We start from the raw sequence: 13002 nt of genomic DNA, 5'->3' as shown, positions 1-13002 counted from the left end.
ATATAACATATTTTTAAAAAAAACCTTCCCTTTAGAAATATTGAGTTGTAGTAGTGGGTTAACTGGTTAGAGGCAAGGCAGATGAGAAGCAATGTTAACACACTGTTAACATGCTCTTGTAGAGCTATAGAAGTTAAGTAATAAAAGTCAAGGATGTATTTTATAGGAAGGATCTCAAAGTATTTGGTGATTGACTTGGAGGTAAAGAAGTGAGTCAAAAGTTTTATGCCCTGGATGTAGCATTAGCAAAAATGAGAATTTTGAGGGAAGACTACACTTTTGAGGAATTTCATATATTCAAGCTCAGATATAGACAACATGAGGCACAATATACAACTTGGGCATGGGGCTGGGATTAAGTGTTATGCCATGGTGTGAATAAGAGGCAAAGGACTTTTGGCCTCCCAGACAATCAAGATTATTATAAAGTCTGGTCAGTGCATAGAGACATTTTTTTATGTATATAATAGTCAAATAGCAAAATTTTAATAAACTTTAGAGCTCAGAGCTCATAATGGGACTGAAGAGAGGGGATTCTAGAGTAGAGTACTGAAGAAGTAGAGAAACAGAGGACATTTACAAAGTCAAAGGAAGACAAGCACCGAAGGCAAACCCTGTGAGCAGTGGTGCTGGCGGTAAGTGAGGGAACATTAGATAAGTGCTTGGTTGTAGAGCAACCCAGAGAAGCAGGAAGAAGAACAAATAGACCTTAGTTGGAAGAGGTGGCTACCCATATTTTCTCAAGGTAATCAAGTTGCTATCCACTTTTTAATAAAAATACAGTGAGTAGCCTGACATTAAATGTTTACAATTTTTAGCTATTAGTACTAGTAAGTTATTAAAAAAAATAATGGCTCCTTTCTTTTCTCCTCATATGATATAGATGTAGTTTATATTCTGATTCCTTCCCTAAACTGGGTTTCTGGAGGACTAAAGAACCTGTTTTCTTTCTGATCCTTGGATATGAAAAATTAATAAGTATCTGGTTATCAATCATATTTATGGAATAAATATGAACAGATAAATGTATGAATGGCAGAAGGGAGGAAGGAAAATAATATAGATTTAAATATTCTATGCAAGAATACTCTATCCTAGAAACTATTCAGCAAGATGATATACAGTCTTCCCTCAGTATCTGTGAGGGGTTGTTTCCAAGACCCACTGGGGATAACAAAATTTGTGGATGCTCAAATCCCACATTCAGCCAGCTGAGTCCCTTATTCCTATCTGAGCTTCCAAATCCACCATGGATCAGGTAGTACTGTATTTATTGAAAAAAACTGTGCATATAAGTGGACACGTGGTTCAAACTCATGTTGTTCAAGGATCAACTGTAATCTAACTACAAATCGGAGAGGGCATAAAAGTGCTTTTATTCAGCAAAACTAGATTTGAATCAGGAAATTTCTACATGTATGCCCTCAAGAACTTTATATTATAAAATGAGTTGAAACTCCAGCATAAAGACTTTTAATTAATTAATTATTTTTCTTATTAGTCATCCATTTTATACATATCGATGTATACATGTCAATCCCAATTGTCCAATTCGTCACACCACAATCCCCACCACCCACTGCTTTCCCTCTTGGTGTCCTTATATTTGTTCTCTACTTCTGTGCCTCAATTTCTACTCTGCAAACCAGTTCATCTGTACCATTTTCTAGGTTCCACATATATGTGTTAATATACGATACTTGTTTTACTCTTTCTGACTTACTTCACTCTGTATGACAGTCTTTAGATGCATCCACGTCTCTACAAATGACCCAAGTTCATTCCTTTTTATGGCTGGTAATATTCCATTATATATATGTACCACATCTTCTTTATCCATTTGTCTGTTGATGGGCATTTAGTTTGCTTCCATGACCTGGCTATTGTAAATAGTGCTGCAATGAACACTGGGGTGCATGTGTCTTTTTTTTTTTTTTTTGCAGAACGCGGGCCTCTCACTGTTGTGGCCTCTCCCCTTGCGGAGCACAGGCTCCGGACGCGCAGGCTCAGCGGCCATGGCTCACGGGCCCAGCCACTCCACGGCATGTGGGATCTTCCCGGACCGGGACACAAACCCGCGTCCCCAGCATTGGCAGGTGGACTCTCAACCACTGCGCCACCAGGGAAGCCCTGAATGTGTCTTTCTGATTTATGGTTTTCTCTGGGTATATGCCCAGTAGTGGGATTCCTGGGTCATATGGTAATTCTATTTTTAGTTCTTTAAGAAAACTCCATACTGGTCTTCATAGTGGTTGTATCAATTTACATTCCCACCAACAGTGCAAGAGGGTTCCCTTTTCTCCACACCTTCTCCAGGATTGGTTGTGTGTAGATTTTCTGATGATGCCCATTCTAACTGGTGTGAGGTGATACCTCATTGTAGTTTTGATTTGCATTTCTCTAATAATTAGTGATTTTGTGCAGCTTTTCATGTACTTCTCGGCCATCTGTATGTCTTCTATGGAGAAATGTCTATTTAGGTCTTCTGCCCATTTTTTGATTGGGTACTGTGTTTTTTTAATATTGAGCTACATGAGCTATTTATATATTTTGGAGATTACTCCTTTGTCCGTTGATTCATTGGCAAATATTTTCTCCCACTCTGAGGATTGCCTTTTCGTTTTCTTTGTAGTTTCCTTTGCTTTGCAAAAGCTTTTAAGTTGCATTAGGTCCCATTTGTTTATTTTTGTTTTAATTTCCATTACCCTAGGAGGTGGATCAAAAAAGATCTTGCTGTGATTTATGTCAAAGAGTGTTCCTACTATGTTTTCCTCTAAGAGTTTTGTAGTGCCTGGACTTACATTTAGGTCTCTAATCTATTTTGAGTTTATTTTTGTGTATGGTGTCAGGGAGAGTTCTAATTTCATTCTTTTACATGTAGCTGTCCAGTTTTCCCAGCACCACTTATTGAAGAGACTGTCTTTTCTCCATTGTATATCCTTGCCTCCTTTGTCATAGATTAGTTGACCATAGGTGCGTGGGTTTATCTCTGGGCTTTCTATGCTATTCCATTAATCTATATTTCTGTTTTTGTGCCAGTATCATATTGTCTTGATTACGATAGCTTTGTAGTAGAGTCTGAAGTCAGGGTGTCTGATTCCTCCAGCTCCTTTTCTCTTCCCTCAAGACTGCTTTGGTATTGGGAGTCTTTTGTGTCTCCATACAAATTTTAAGACTTTTTGTTCTAGTTCTGTAAAAAATGATATTGGTAATTTGATAGGGATTGCATTGAATCTGTAGATTGCTTTGGGTAGTATAGTCATTTTCACAATATTGATTCTTCCAATCCAAGAACACGGTGTACCTCTCCATCTGTTTGTGTCATCTTTAATTTCTTTCATCAGTGTCTTATAGTTTTCTGCATACAGGTCTTTTGTATCCTCAGGTAGGTTTATTCCTAGGTATTCTATTCTTTTTGTTGCAATGGTAAATAGGAGTGTTTTCTTAACTTCTCTTTCAGATTTTTCATCATTAGTGTATAGGAATGTGAGAGATTTCTGTGCATTAATTTTGTATCCTGCGACTTTACCAATTCATTGATTAGCTCTAGTAGTTTTCTGCTGGCAACTTTAGGATTCTCTCTATATAGTATCATGTCATCTGCAAACAGTGACAGGGTTACTTCTTCTTTTCCAATTTGGATTCCTTTTATTTATTTTTCTTCTCTTGTTGCCATGCTTAGTACTTCCAAAACTATGTTGAATAACAGTGGTGGGAATGGACATCCTTGTTTTGTTCCTGATCTTAGAGTAAATACTTTCAGTTTTTCACCATTGAGAATGATGTTTGCTGTGGGTTTGTCATATATGCCCTTTATTATGTTGAGGTAGGTTCCCCCTATATGGCCACTTTCTGGAGAGTTCTTATCATAAATGGATGTTGAAGTTGGTTGAAAGCTTTTTCTGCATCTATTGAGATGATCATATGTTTTTTATACTTCAATTTGTTAATATGGTGTATCATATTGATTGATTTGCATATATTGAAGAATCCTTGCATCCTTGGGATAAATCCCACTTGATCGTGGTGTATGATCCTTTTAATGTGTCGTTGGATTCTGTTTGCTAGTATTTTGTTGAGGATTTTTGCATCTAAATGCAGTGATATTGGTCTGTAATTTTGTTTTTTTTTTTGTATTATCTTTGTCTGACTTTGGTGTCAGGGTGATGGTGGCCTCATAAAATGAGTTTGGGAGTGTTCCTTCCTCTGCAATTTTTTTGGAAGAGTTTGAGAAGGATGGGTGTTAGCTCTTCTCTAAATGTTTGATAGAATCCACCTGTGAAGCCATCTGGTCCTGGACTTTTGTTTGTTGTAAGCTTTTTAATCAGAGTTTCAATTTCATTACTTGTGATTAGTCTGTTCACATTTTCTATTTCTTCCTGGTTCAGTCTTGGAAGGTTATACCTTTCTAAGAATTTGTCCATTTCTTCCAGGTTGTCCATTTTATTGGCATAGAGTTGCTTGTAGTAGTCTCATAGGATGCTTTGTATTTCTACGTTGTCTGTTGTAACTTCTCCTTTTTCATTACTAATTTTATTGATTTGAGTCCTTTCCCTCTTTTTCTTGATGAGTCTGGCTAATGGTTTATCAATTTTGTTTATCTTTTGAAAGAACCAGCTTTTAGTTTTATTGTTCTTTGGTATTGTTTTCTTTGTTTCCATTTCTTTCATTTCTGCTCTGATCTTTATGATTTCTTTCCTTCTGCTAACTTTGGGTTTTGTTTGTTCTTCTTTCTCTAGTTCCTTTAGGTGTAAGTTTAGATTGTTTATTTGAGATTTTTCTTGTTTCGTGAGGTAGGCTTGTACAGCTATAAACTTCCCTCTTAGAACTGCTTTTGCTGCATCCCGTAGGTTTTGGATCGTCGTGTTTTCATTGTCACTTGTGTCTAGGTATTTTTTGATTTCCTGTTTGGTTTCTTTAGTGACCTCTTGGTTATTTAGTAATGTGTTGTTTAGCCTCCATGTGTTTGTTTTTTTACGAGTTTTTCCCTGTAATTGATTTCTAATCTCATAGCGTTGTAGTCAGAAAAGATGCTTGGTATGATTTCAATTTTCTTCAATTTACTGAGGCTTGATTTGTGACCCAAGATGTGATCTGTCCTGGAGAATGTTCCATGCATACTTGAGAAGGAATTGTAATCTGCTGTGTTTGGATGGAATGTCCTATAAATATCAATTAAATCTACTTGTTTTATTGTGTCATTTAAAGTTTGTGTTTCCTTATTAATTTTCTGTTTCGATGATCTGTCCATTGGTGTAAGTGAGGTGTTAAAATCCCCCACTATTATTGTGTTACTGTCAACTTCCTCTTTTAGATCTGTTAGCAGTTGCCTTCTGTATTGAGGTGCTCCTATGTTGAGTGCATATATATTGATAATTGTTTTATGTTTTTCTTGGATTGATCCCTTGATCATTATGTAGTGTCCTTCCTTGTCTCTTATAAGATTATTTATTTTAAAGTCTATTTTATCTGATATGAGTATTGCTACTCCAGCTTTCTTTTGATTTCCATTTGCATGGAATATCTTTTTCCATCCCCTCACCTTCAGTCTGTATGTGTCCCTAGGTCTGAAGTGAGTCTCTAGTAGACAGCATAAATATGGGTCTTGTTTTTGTATCCATTCAGTAAGCCTGTGTCTTTTGGTTGGAGATTTTAATCCATTCACATTTAAGGTCATTATTGATATGTATGTTCCTATTACCGTTTTCTTAATTTTGGGGGTTTTTGTTTTTGTAGGTCCTTTTCTTCTCTTGTGTTTCCCACTTAGAGAAATTCCTTTAGCATTTGTTGTAGAGCTGGTTTAGTGGTACTGAATTTTCCTAGCTTTTGTTTTCTCCTTCGAATCTGAATGAGATTCTTGCCAGGTAGAGTAATCTTGGTTGTAGTTTCTTCCCTTTCATCACTTTAAATATGTCATGCCACTCCCTTCTGGCTTGTAGAGTTTCTGCTGAGAAATCAGCTGTTAACCTGATGGGAGTTCCCTTGTATGTTATTTGTCATTTTTCTGTTGTTGCTTTCAATAATTTTTCTTTGTCTTTAATTTTTGCCAATTTGATTACTCTGTGTGTCAGCGTGTTTCTCCTTGGGTTTATTCTATATGGGACTCTCTGTGCTTCCTGGACTTGGGTGGCTATTTCCTTTCCCATGTTAGGGAAGTTTTTGACTATAATCTCTTCAAATATTTTCATGGGTCCTTTCTCTCTCTCTTCTCCTTCTGGGACCCCTATAATGTGAATGCTGTTGCGTTTAATGTTGTTCCAGAGGTCTCTTAGGCTGTCTTCATTTCTTTTCATTCTTTTTTCTTTATTCTGTTCTGCAGCCATGAATTCCACCATTCTGCCTTCCAGGTCACTTATGTGTTCTTCTGCCTCAGTTATTCTGCTATTGATTCCTTCTACTGTATTTTTCATGTCAGTTATTTGTTGTTCATCTCTGATTGCTTGTTCTTTAATTCTTCTCTGTCTTTGTTAACCATTTCTTGCATCTTCTCGATCCTTGCCTCCATTTTTTTTCTGAGGTCCTGTATCATCTTCACTATCATTATTCTGAATTTTTTTTCTGGAAGATTGCCTATCTGCATTTCTTTTAGTTGTTTTTCTGGGTTTTATCTTGTTTCTTCATCTAGTACATAGCCATCTGCCTTTTCATCTTGTCTATCTTTCTATGAATGTGGTTTTTGTTCCACAGGTTGCAGGGTTGTAGTTCTTCTTGCTTTTGCTGTCTGCCGTCTGATGGATGAGTCTGTCTAAGAGGCTTGTGGAAGTTTCCTGTTGGGAGGGACTGGTGGATAGTAGAGCTGCAAGACTTTTTTATATTACAACCTTAGTTGTACTTTGGTAGGATCTCGTTTCTTATACATAATATATATAACATATATCTTAAAAAAATAAAGCAAACTTGGAATCTGGTTCCCATACCTCATATTATTGTAGCATCTTTTATAACAGGGGGATTTACAGAAAACATACCTTGCCTTAACTATCCTTCCCATTCTTAAACATTGGAGCAAATACAAATAGTTGCTGTGGTAGACATGAGTGCGCACCACGATTCCCAGTTCTCCTGGGAACATACAGTCTTGGAATCAAGTCTGGTCTTCTGACTTGCTTTGGTGAATGAAATTTTGATGGAAGTGAGGAAGATCACTTCTAGGCCAAAGTCTGTAATGGTTGGTGGCCATGATTTTCATGCTTTAATCTGTTCCTAGGTAGATTCTGAAGCATCATTCTGAAAATGCAGCAACATAAGATAATGGAACCTTTGTCATTTTATGTCCCTGAACACCTGTGATGGCAGCTCACCCAGCTGATCCCTACTGGATACAGTGTGAATGAGAAATAAATGTTTTAAACTACTGAAATTTTTGTGGTTGATTATTAGCACAATATAATCCAGGATATCCTGAATAAGTCCATGTACTTTTTAAAAAAGGGAATTTTTTCCCATAATTCTGAAATTGTTTGGAAAAAGTTACTATAAGGCTATGTTATTGCCCTTACATAGATAAAGTTAAAATATATTAACAACTAAAAGGCTTATAGAACTTTCCTTTTGTGATTGAAGGATTAACACCACATTTCATAATCTGTTTTATTTTTTTATACTCCAATGACACCAATAGGGTATCTATATTTTTAGTATGCCTAAGGGAGATTATTTTTATTTTATTTATCTTTTATTAATATTTATTGGAGTATACTTTACAATGTTTTGTTATTTTATTTTCTTAATTTTTTATTAATTTCTATTGGCATATAGTTGCTTTACAATGTTGTGTAAGGGAGATAATTGATAGTTCTGCTTTTACAATTTTATGTATTCTTGCAATTTTTTTTTGTTTTCATTTTTTAACATTTTTACTGGAGTATAACTGCTTTACATTGTTGTGCTAGTTACTGCTGTATAACAAGGTGAATCAGCTTTATGTATACATATATCCCCATATCACCTCCCTCTTTTGTGTCCCTCCAACCCTCCCTATCCCACCCCTCTTGGTGGTCACAAAGCACCGAGCTGATCTCCCTGTGCTATGCAGCTGCTCCCCAGTAGCTATCAATTTTACATTTGGTAGTGTACATATGTCAATGCCACTCTCTCACTTCATCCCAGCTTACCCTTCCCCCTCCCCGTGTACTCAAGTTCCTTCTCTACATCTGTGTCTTTATTCGGGTCCTGCCCCTAGGCTCTTTGGAACCTTTTTCTTTTCTTTTTTTTTTTACATTCCATATATATGTGTTAGCATACAGTATTTGTTTTTCTTTTTCTGACTTACTTCACTTTGTATGATACACACTAAGTCCATCCATCTCACTACAAATAACTCAATTTCATTTCTTTTTATGGCGGAGTAATATTCCATTGTATATATGTGCCACATCTTCTTTATCCATTCATCTGTTGATGGATACTTAAGTTGCTTCCATGTCCTGGCTATTGTAAATAGAGCTGCAACGAACATTGTTCTACATGACTCTTTTTAAATTACGGTTTTCTCAGGGTATATGCCCAGTAGTGGGTTTGCTGGGTCATATGGTCGTTCTACTTGTAGTTTTTTAAGAAACCTCCATACAGTTCTCCACAGTGGCTGTGTCAATTTACATTCCCTACAAGAGTGCAAGAGGGTTCCCTTCTCTCCACACACTCTCCAGCATTTATTCTATGTAGATATTTTGATGACGGCCATTCTGATTGGTAAGAGGTGATATCTCATTGTAGTTTTGATTTGCATTTCTCTAAAAATTAGTAACATTGAGCTTCCTTTCATGTGTTTGTTGACAATCTGTATATCTTCTTTGGAGAAATCTCTCTGTAGGTCTTCTGCCCATTTTTGGATTGGGTTGTTTTTTTTTTGATGTTGAGCTGCATGAGCTGCTTGTATATTTTGGAGATGAATCCTTTGTCCATTTCTTTGTTTGCAAATATTTTCTCCCACTTTGAGGGTTGTCTTTTTGTCTTGTTTATGGTTTCCTTGACTGTGCAAAAGCTTTTAAGTTTCATTAGGTCCCATTTGTTTATTTTTGTTTTTATTTCCATTTCTCTAGGAGGTGGGTCAAAAAAGATCTTAATGTGATTTATGTCACAGAGTGTTCTGCCTTTATTTTCCTCTAAGAGTTTTATAGTGTCTGGCATTACATCTAGGTCGTTAATCCATTTTGAGTTTATTTTTGTGTATGTTGTTAGGAAGTGTTCTAATTTCATTCTTTTACATGTAGCTGTCCAGCTTTCCCAGAACCACATATTGAAGAGGCTGTCTTTTCTCCATTGTATATTCTTGCCTCTTTTATCGAACATAAGATGACCATATGAGTGTGGGTTTACTTCTCGGCCTTGTAATCTGTTCCATTCATCTATATTTCTATTTTGTGCCAGAACCATACTGTCTTGATTACTGTAACTTTGTAGTATAGTCTGATGTCAGGGAGCCTAATTTCTCCTGCTCCGTTTTTCTTTCTCAAGCCTGTTTTTGCTATGTGGGGTCTTTTGTGTTTCCATACCAATTGTGAAATTTTTTGTTCTAGTTCTGTGAAAAATGTCATTGGTAGTTTGATAGGGATTGCATTGAATCTGTAGATTGCTTTGGGTAGTATAGTCATTTTCATAATGTTGATTCTTCCAATCCAAAACATAGTATATCTCTCCATCTCTTTGTATCATCATTAATTTCTTTCATCAGTGTCTTAGAGTTGTCTGCATACAGGTCTTTTGTCTCCTTACGTAGGTTTATTCCTAGGTATTTTATTCTTTGTGTTGCAATGATAAATGAGAGTGTTTTCTTAATTTCATTTTCAGAGTTTTCATCCTTCGTGTATAGGAATGCAAGAGATTTCTGTGCATTAATTTTGTATCCTGCTACTTTACCAAATTCACTGATTAGCTCTAGTATTTTTCTGGTAACATCTTTAGGATTCTCTATGTATAGTATCATGTCATATGCAAACAGTGACAGTTTTACTTCTTTTCTGATTTTGATTCCTTTTATTTCATTTTCTTCTCTGATTGCTGTGGCTAAAACTTCCAAAATTATGTTGAATAGTAGTGGTGAGAGTGGGCAAACTGGTCTTGTTCCTGATCTTAGTGAAAGAGGTTTCAGTTTTTCACCATTGAGGATGATGTTGGCTGTGGGTTTGTCATATATGGCCTTTATTATGTTGAGTTCAGTTCCCTCTATGCCTAATTTCTAGAGACTTTTTCTCGTAAATTGTGTTGAATTTGTTGAAATCTTTTTCTGCATCTATTGAGATGATCATGTGTTTTTTATTCTTCAATTTGTTAATATGTAGTAACACATTGATTGATTAGCATATATTGAAGAATCCTTGCATTCCTGGGATAAACTCCTCTTCATCATGGTTTATGATCCTTTTAGTGAGCTTCTGGACTTTGTTTACTTGTATTTTCTTGAGGATTTTCACATCTATATTGATCAGTGATATTGCCCTATAGTTTTCTTTTTTTCGTGAAATCTTTGTCTGGTATTGGTATCAGGGTGATGGTGGCCTTGTAGAATGAGTTTGGGAGTGTTCCTCCCTCTGCTATATTTTGGAAGAGTTTGAGAAGGATAGGTATTAGCTCTTCTCTAACTGTTTGATAGAATTTGCCTGTGAAGCCATCTGGTCTGGGCTTTTTGTTTGTTGGAAAACTTTTTAATCAGAATTTGAATTTCAGTGTCTGTGATTGGTCTGTTTATATATTCTATTTATTCCTGGTTCAGTCTCGGAATATTGTGCTTTTCTAAGAATTTGTCCATTGTATTGGCATATAGTTGCTTAGTGTTAGTTTTTACGTCTCTTTTTTCATTTCCAATTCTGTTGATTTGAGTCTTCTCCCTTTTTTTCATGATGAGTCTGGCTAATGATTTATAAATTTTGTTTATCTTCTCAAAGAACCAGCTTCTTTGTTTACTGATCTTTGCTATCATTTCCTTCATTTCTTTTTCATTTATTTCTGTTCTGATTTTATGATTTCTTTCCTTCTGCTAACTTTTGTTTTTATTTGTTCTTCTTTCTTTAATTGCCTTAGGTGTAAGGTTAGGTTGTTTATTTGAGATTTTTCTTGTTTCTTGAGGTAGGATTATACTGGTATAATGTTCCCTCTTAGAACTGCTTTTGCTGTATCCCATAGGTTTTGGGCTGGTGTGTTTTCATTGTCATTTTTTTCTAGGTTTTTAAAAATTTCTTCATTGATCTCTTGTTATTTAGTAGCATATTGTTTAGCCTCCATATGTGTGTATTTTATACTTTTTTTTCCCCCTGTAATTGATATGTAGTCTCTTTGCATTGTGGTCAGAAAAGATACTTGATACAGTTTCAATTTTCTTAAGTTTACCAAGGCTTGATTTGTTCCCCAAGATTGGTCTATCCTGGAAAATGTTCAACGAGCACTTGAGAAGAAAGTGTATTCTGTTGTTTTGGATGGAATGTCCTATAAATATCAGTTAACTCCATCTTGTTTAATGTGTCATTTAAAGCTTGTGTTTCCTTATTTATTTCATTTTGCTTGATCTGTCTATTGGTGAAAGTGGGTTTTAATGTCCCCCACTATTATTGTGTTACTGTTGATTTCCTCTTTTATGGCTATTAGTATTTGCCTTATGTATTGAGTTGCTCCTATGTTGGGTGCATAAATGTTTACAATTTTTATATCTTCTTGGATTGATCCCATTATCATTATATAGTGTCCTTCTTTGTCTCTTGTGATAGTCTTTACTTGAAAGTCTATTTTTTTCTGATATGAGAATTGCTAGTCCAGCTTTCTTTTGATTTCCATTTGTATGGAATATCTTTTTCCATCCCCTCACTTTTAGTCTGTGTGTGTCCCTTGGTCTGAAGTGGGTCTCTTGCAGACTATATATATATGGGTCTTGTTTTTTTATTCATTCAGCCAGTCTATATCTTTTGTTTGCAGCATTTGATCCATTTACATTTAAAGTAATTATTGATATGTATGTTTCTATTACCATTATCTTAATTGTTTTGGGTTTGTTTTGTAGGTCCTTTCCTTCTTTTATTTCCTGCCTAGAGAATTTCCTTTAACGTTTGTTGTAAACCTGGTTTGGTGGCTCTGAATTCGCTTAGCTTTTGCTTGTCTGTAAAGGTTTTAATTCTTTGTCAAATCTGAATGAGATCCCTCCTGGGTAGAGTAACCTTGGTTGTAGGTTTTCCCCTTTCATCACTTATGTTTTGCTTGTTTGTAAAGGTTTTAGTTTCTCATTCGAATGTGAATGAGATTCTTGCTGGATAGAGTAATCTTGGTTGTAGGTTTTTCCCTTTCATCACTTTAAATATGTCCTGCCACTGCTTCTGACTTTCAGAGTTTCTGCTGAAAGATCAGCTGCTAACCTTATGGGGATTCCCTTGTATGTTATTTGTTGCTTTTCCCTTGCTGCTTTTAATGTTTTTTCTTTGTATTTAATTTTTGATAGTTTGATTAATATCTGTCTTGTTATGTTCCTCCTTGGATGTAACCTGTATGGGACTCTCTGCAATCTCATCTGGGGCTCTGGGTCCTCTGCACAGGTCATGTGGTTGTTAACAGAACTCAGTGCCTTGCAGCTACATGATTAACGTCCCTGTTCTCTTGTTGTCAGCTGGGGATGGCTCTCAGCACATGGAGGTCATTCTCAGGGCCTTGCCATGCGGCCCCTCCTATCTCAACATGGCTGTTTTGCTTCCAGACTAGCAAGAGAACTCTTCTGCTTTTGTATTGTTCTGAACCATCTGTTCTGTTTTTATCTTTCATTTAACATTAAGAAATTTTTGTTGTTGTTGTTGTTGTTTTGGTGGGATTTTTTGTTTTGTTTTGTTTTGTTTGGCTGCTAATGCAGCATGCAGGGTCTTAGTTCCCCGACCAGGGATCAAATCCGTTCTCCCCTGCAGTGGAAGCACAGAGTCTTAACCACTAGATCACCAGGGAAGTCCCAAGAATGTCTTTTCATGTAGACAAATGAATGTTTACCTCATCCTCGTAAACAGCAGCACAGCATTCCATTGTAGTAATAGATCA

This window comes from Aethalodelphis obliquidens, unplaced genomic scaffold (assembly GCF_003676395.1).
Source record: "Aethalodelphis obliquidens isolate GAN/ISIS:26980383/991018 unplaced genomic scaffold, ASM367639v1 scaffold39, whole genome shotgun sequence".
NCBI classification, from domain to species: Eukaryota; Metazoa; Chordata; class Mammalia; order Artiodactyla; family Delphinidae; genus Aethalodelphis; species Aethalodelphis obliquidens.
Note: the sequence above shows the minus strand (reverse complement) of the source record.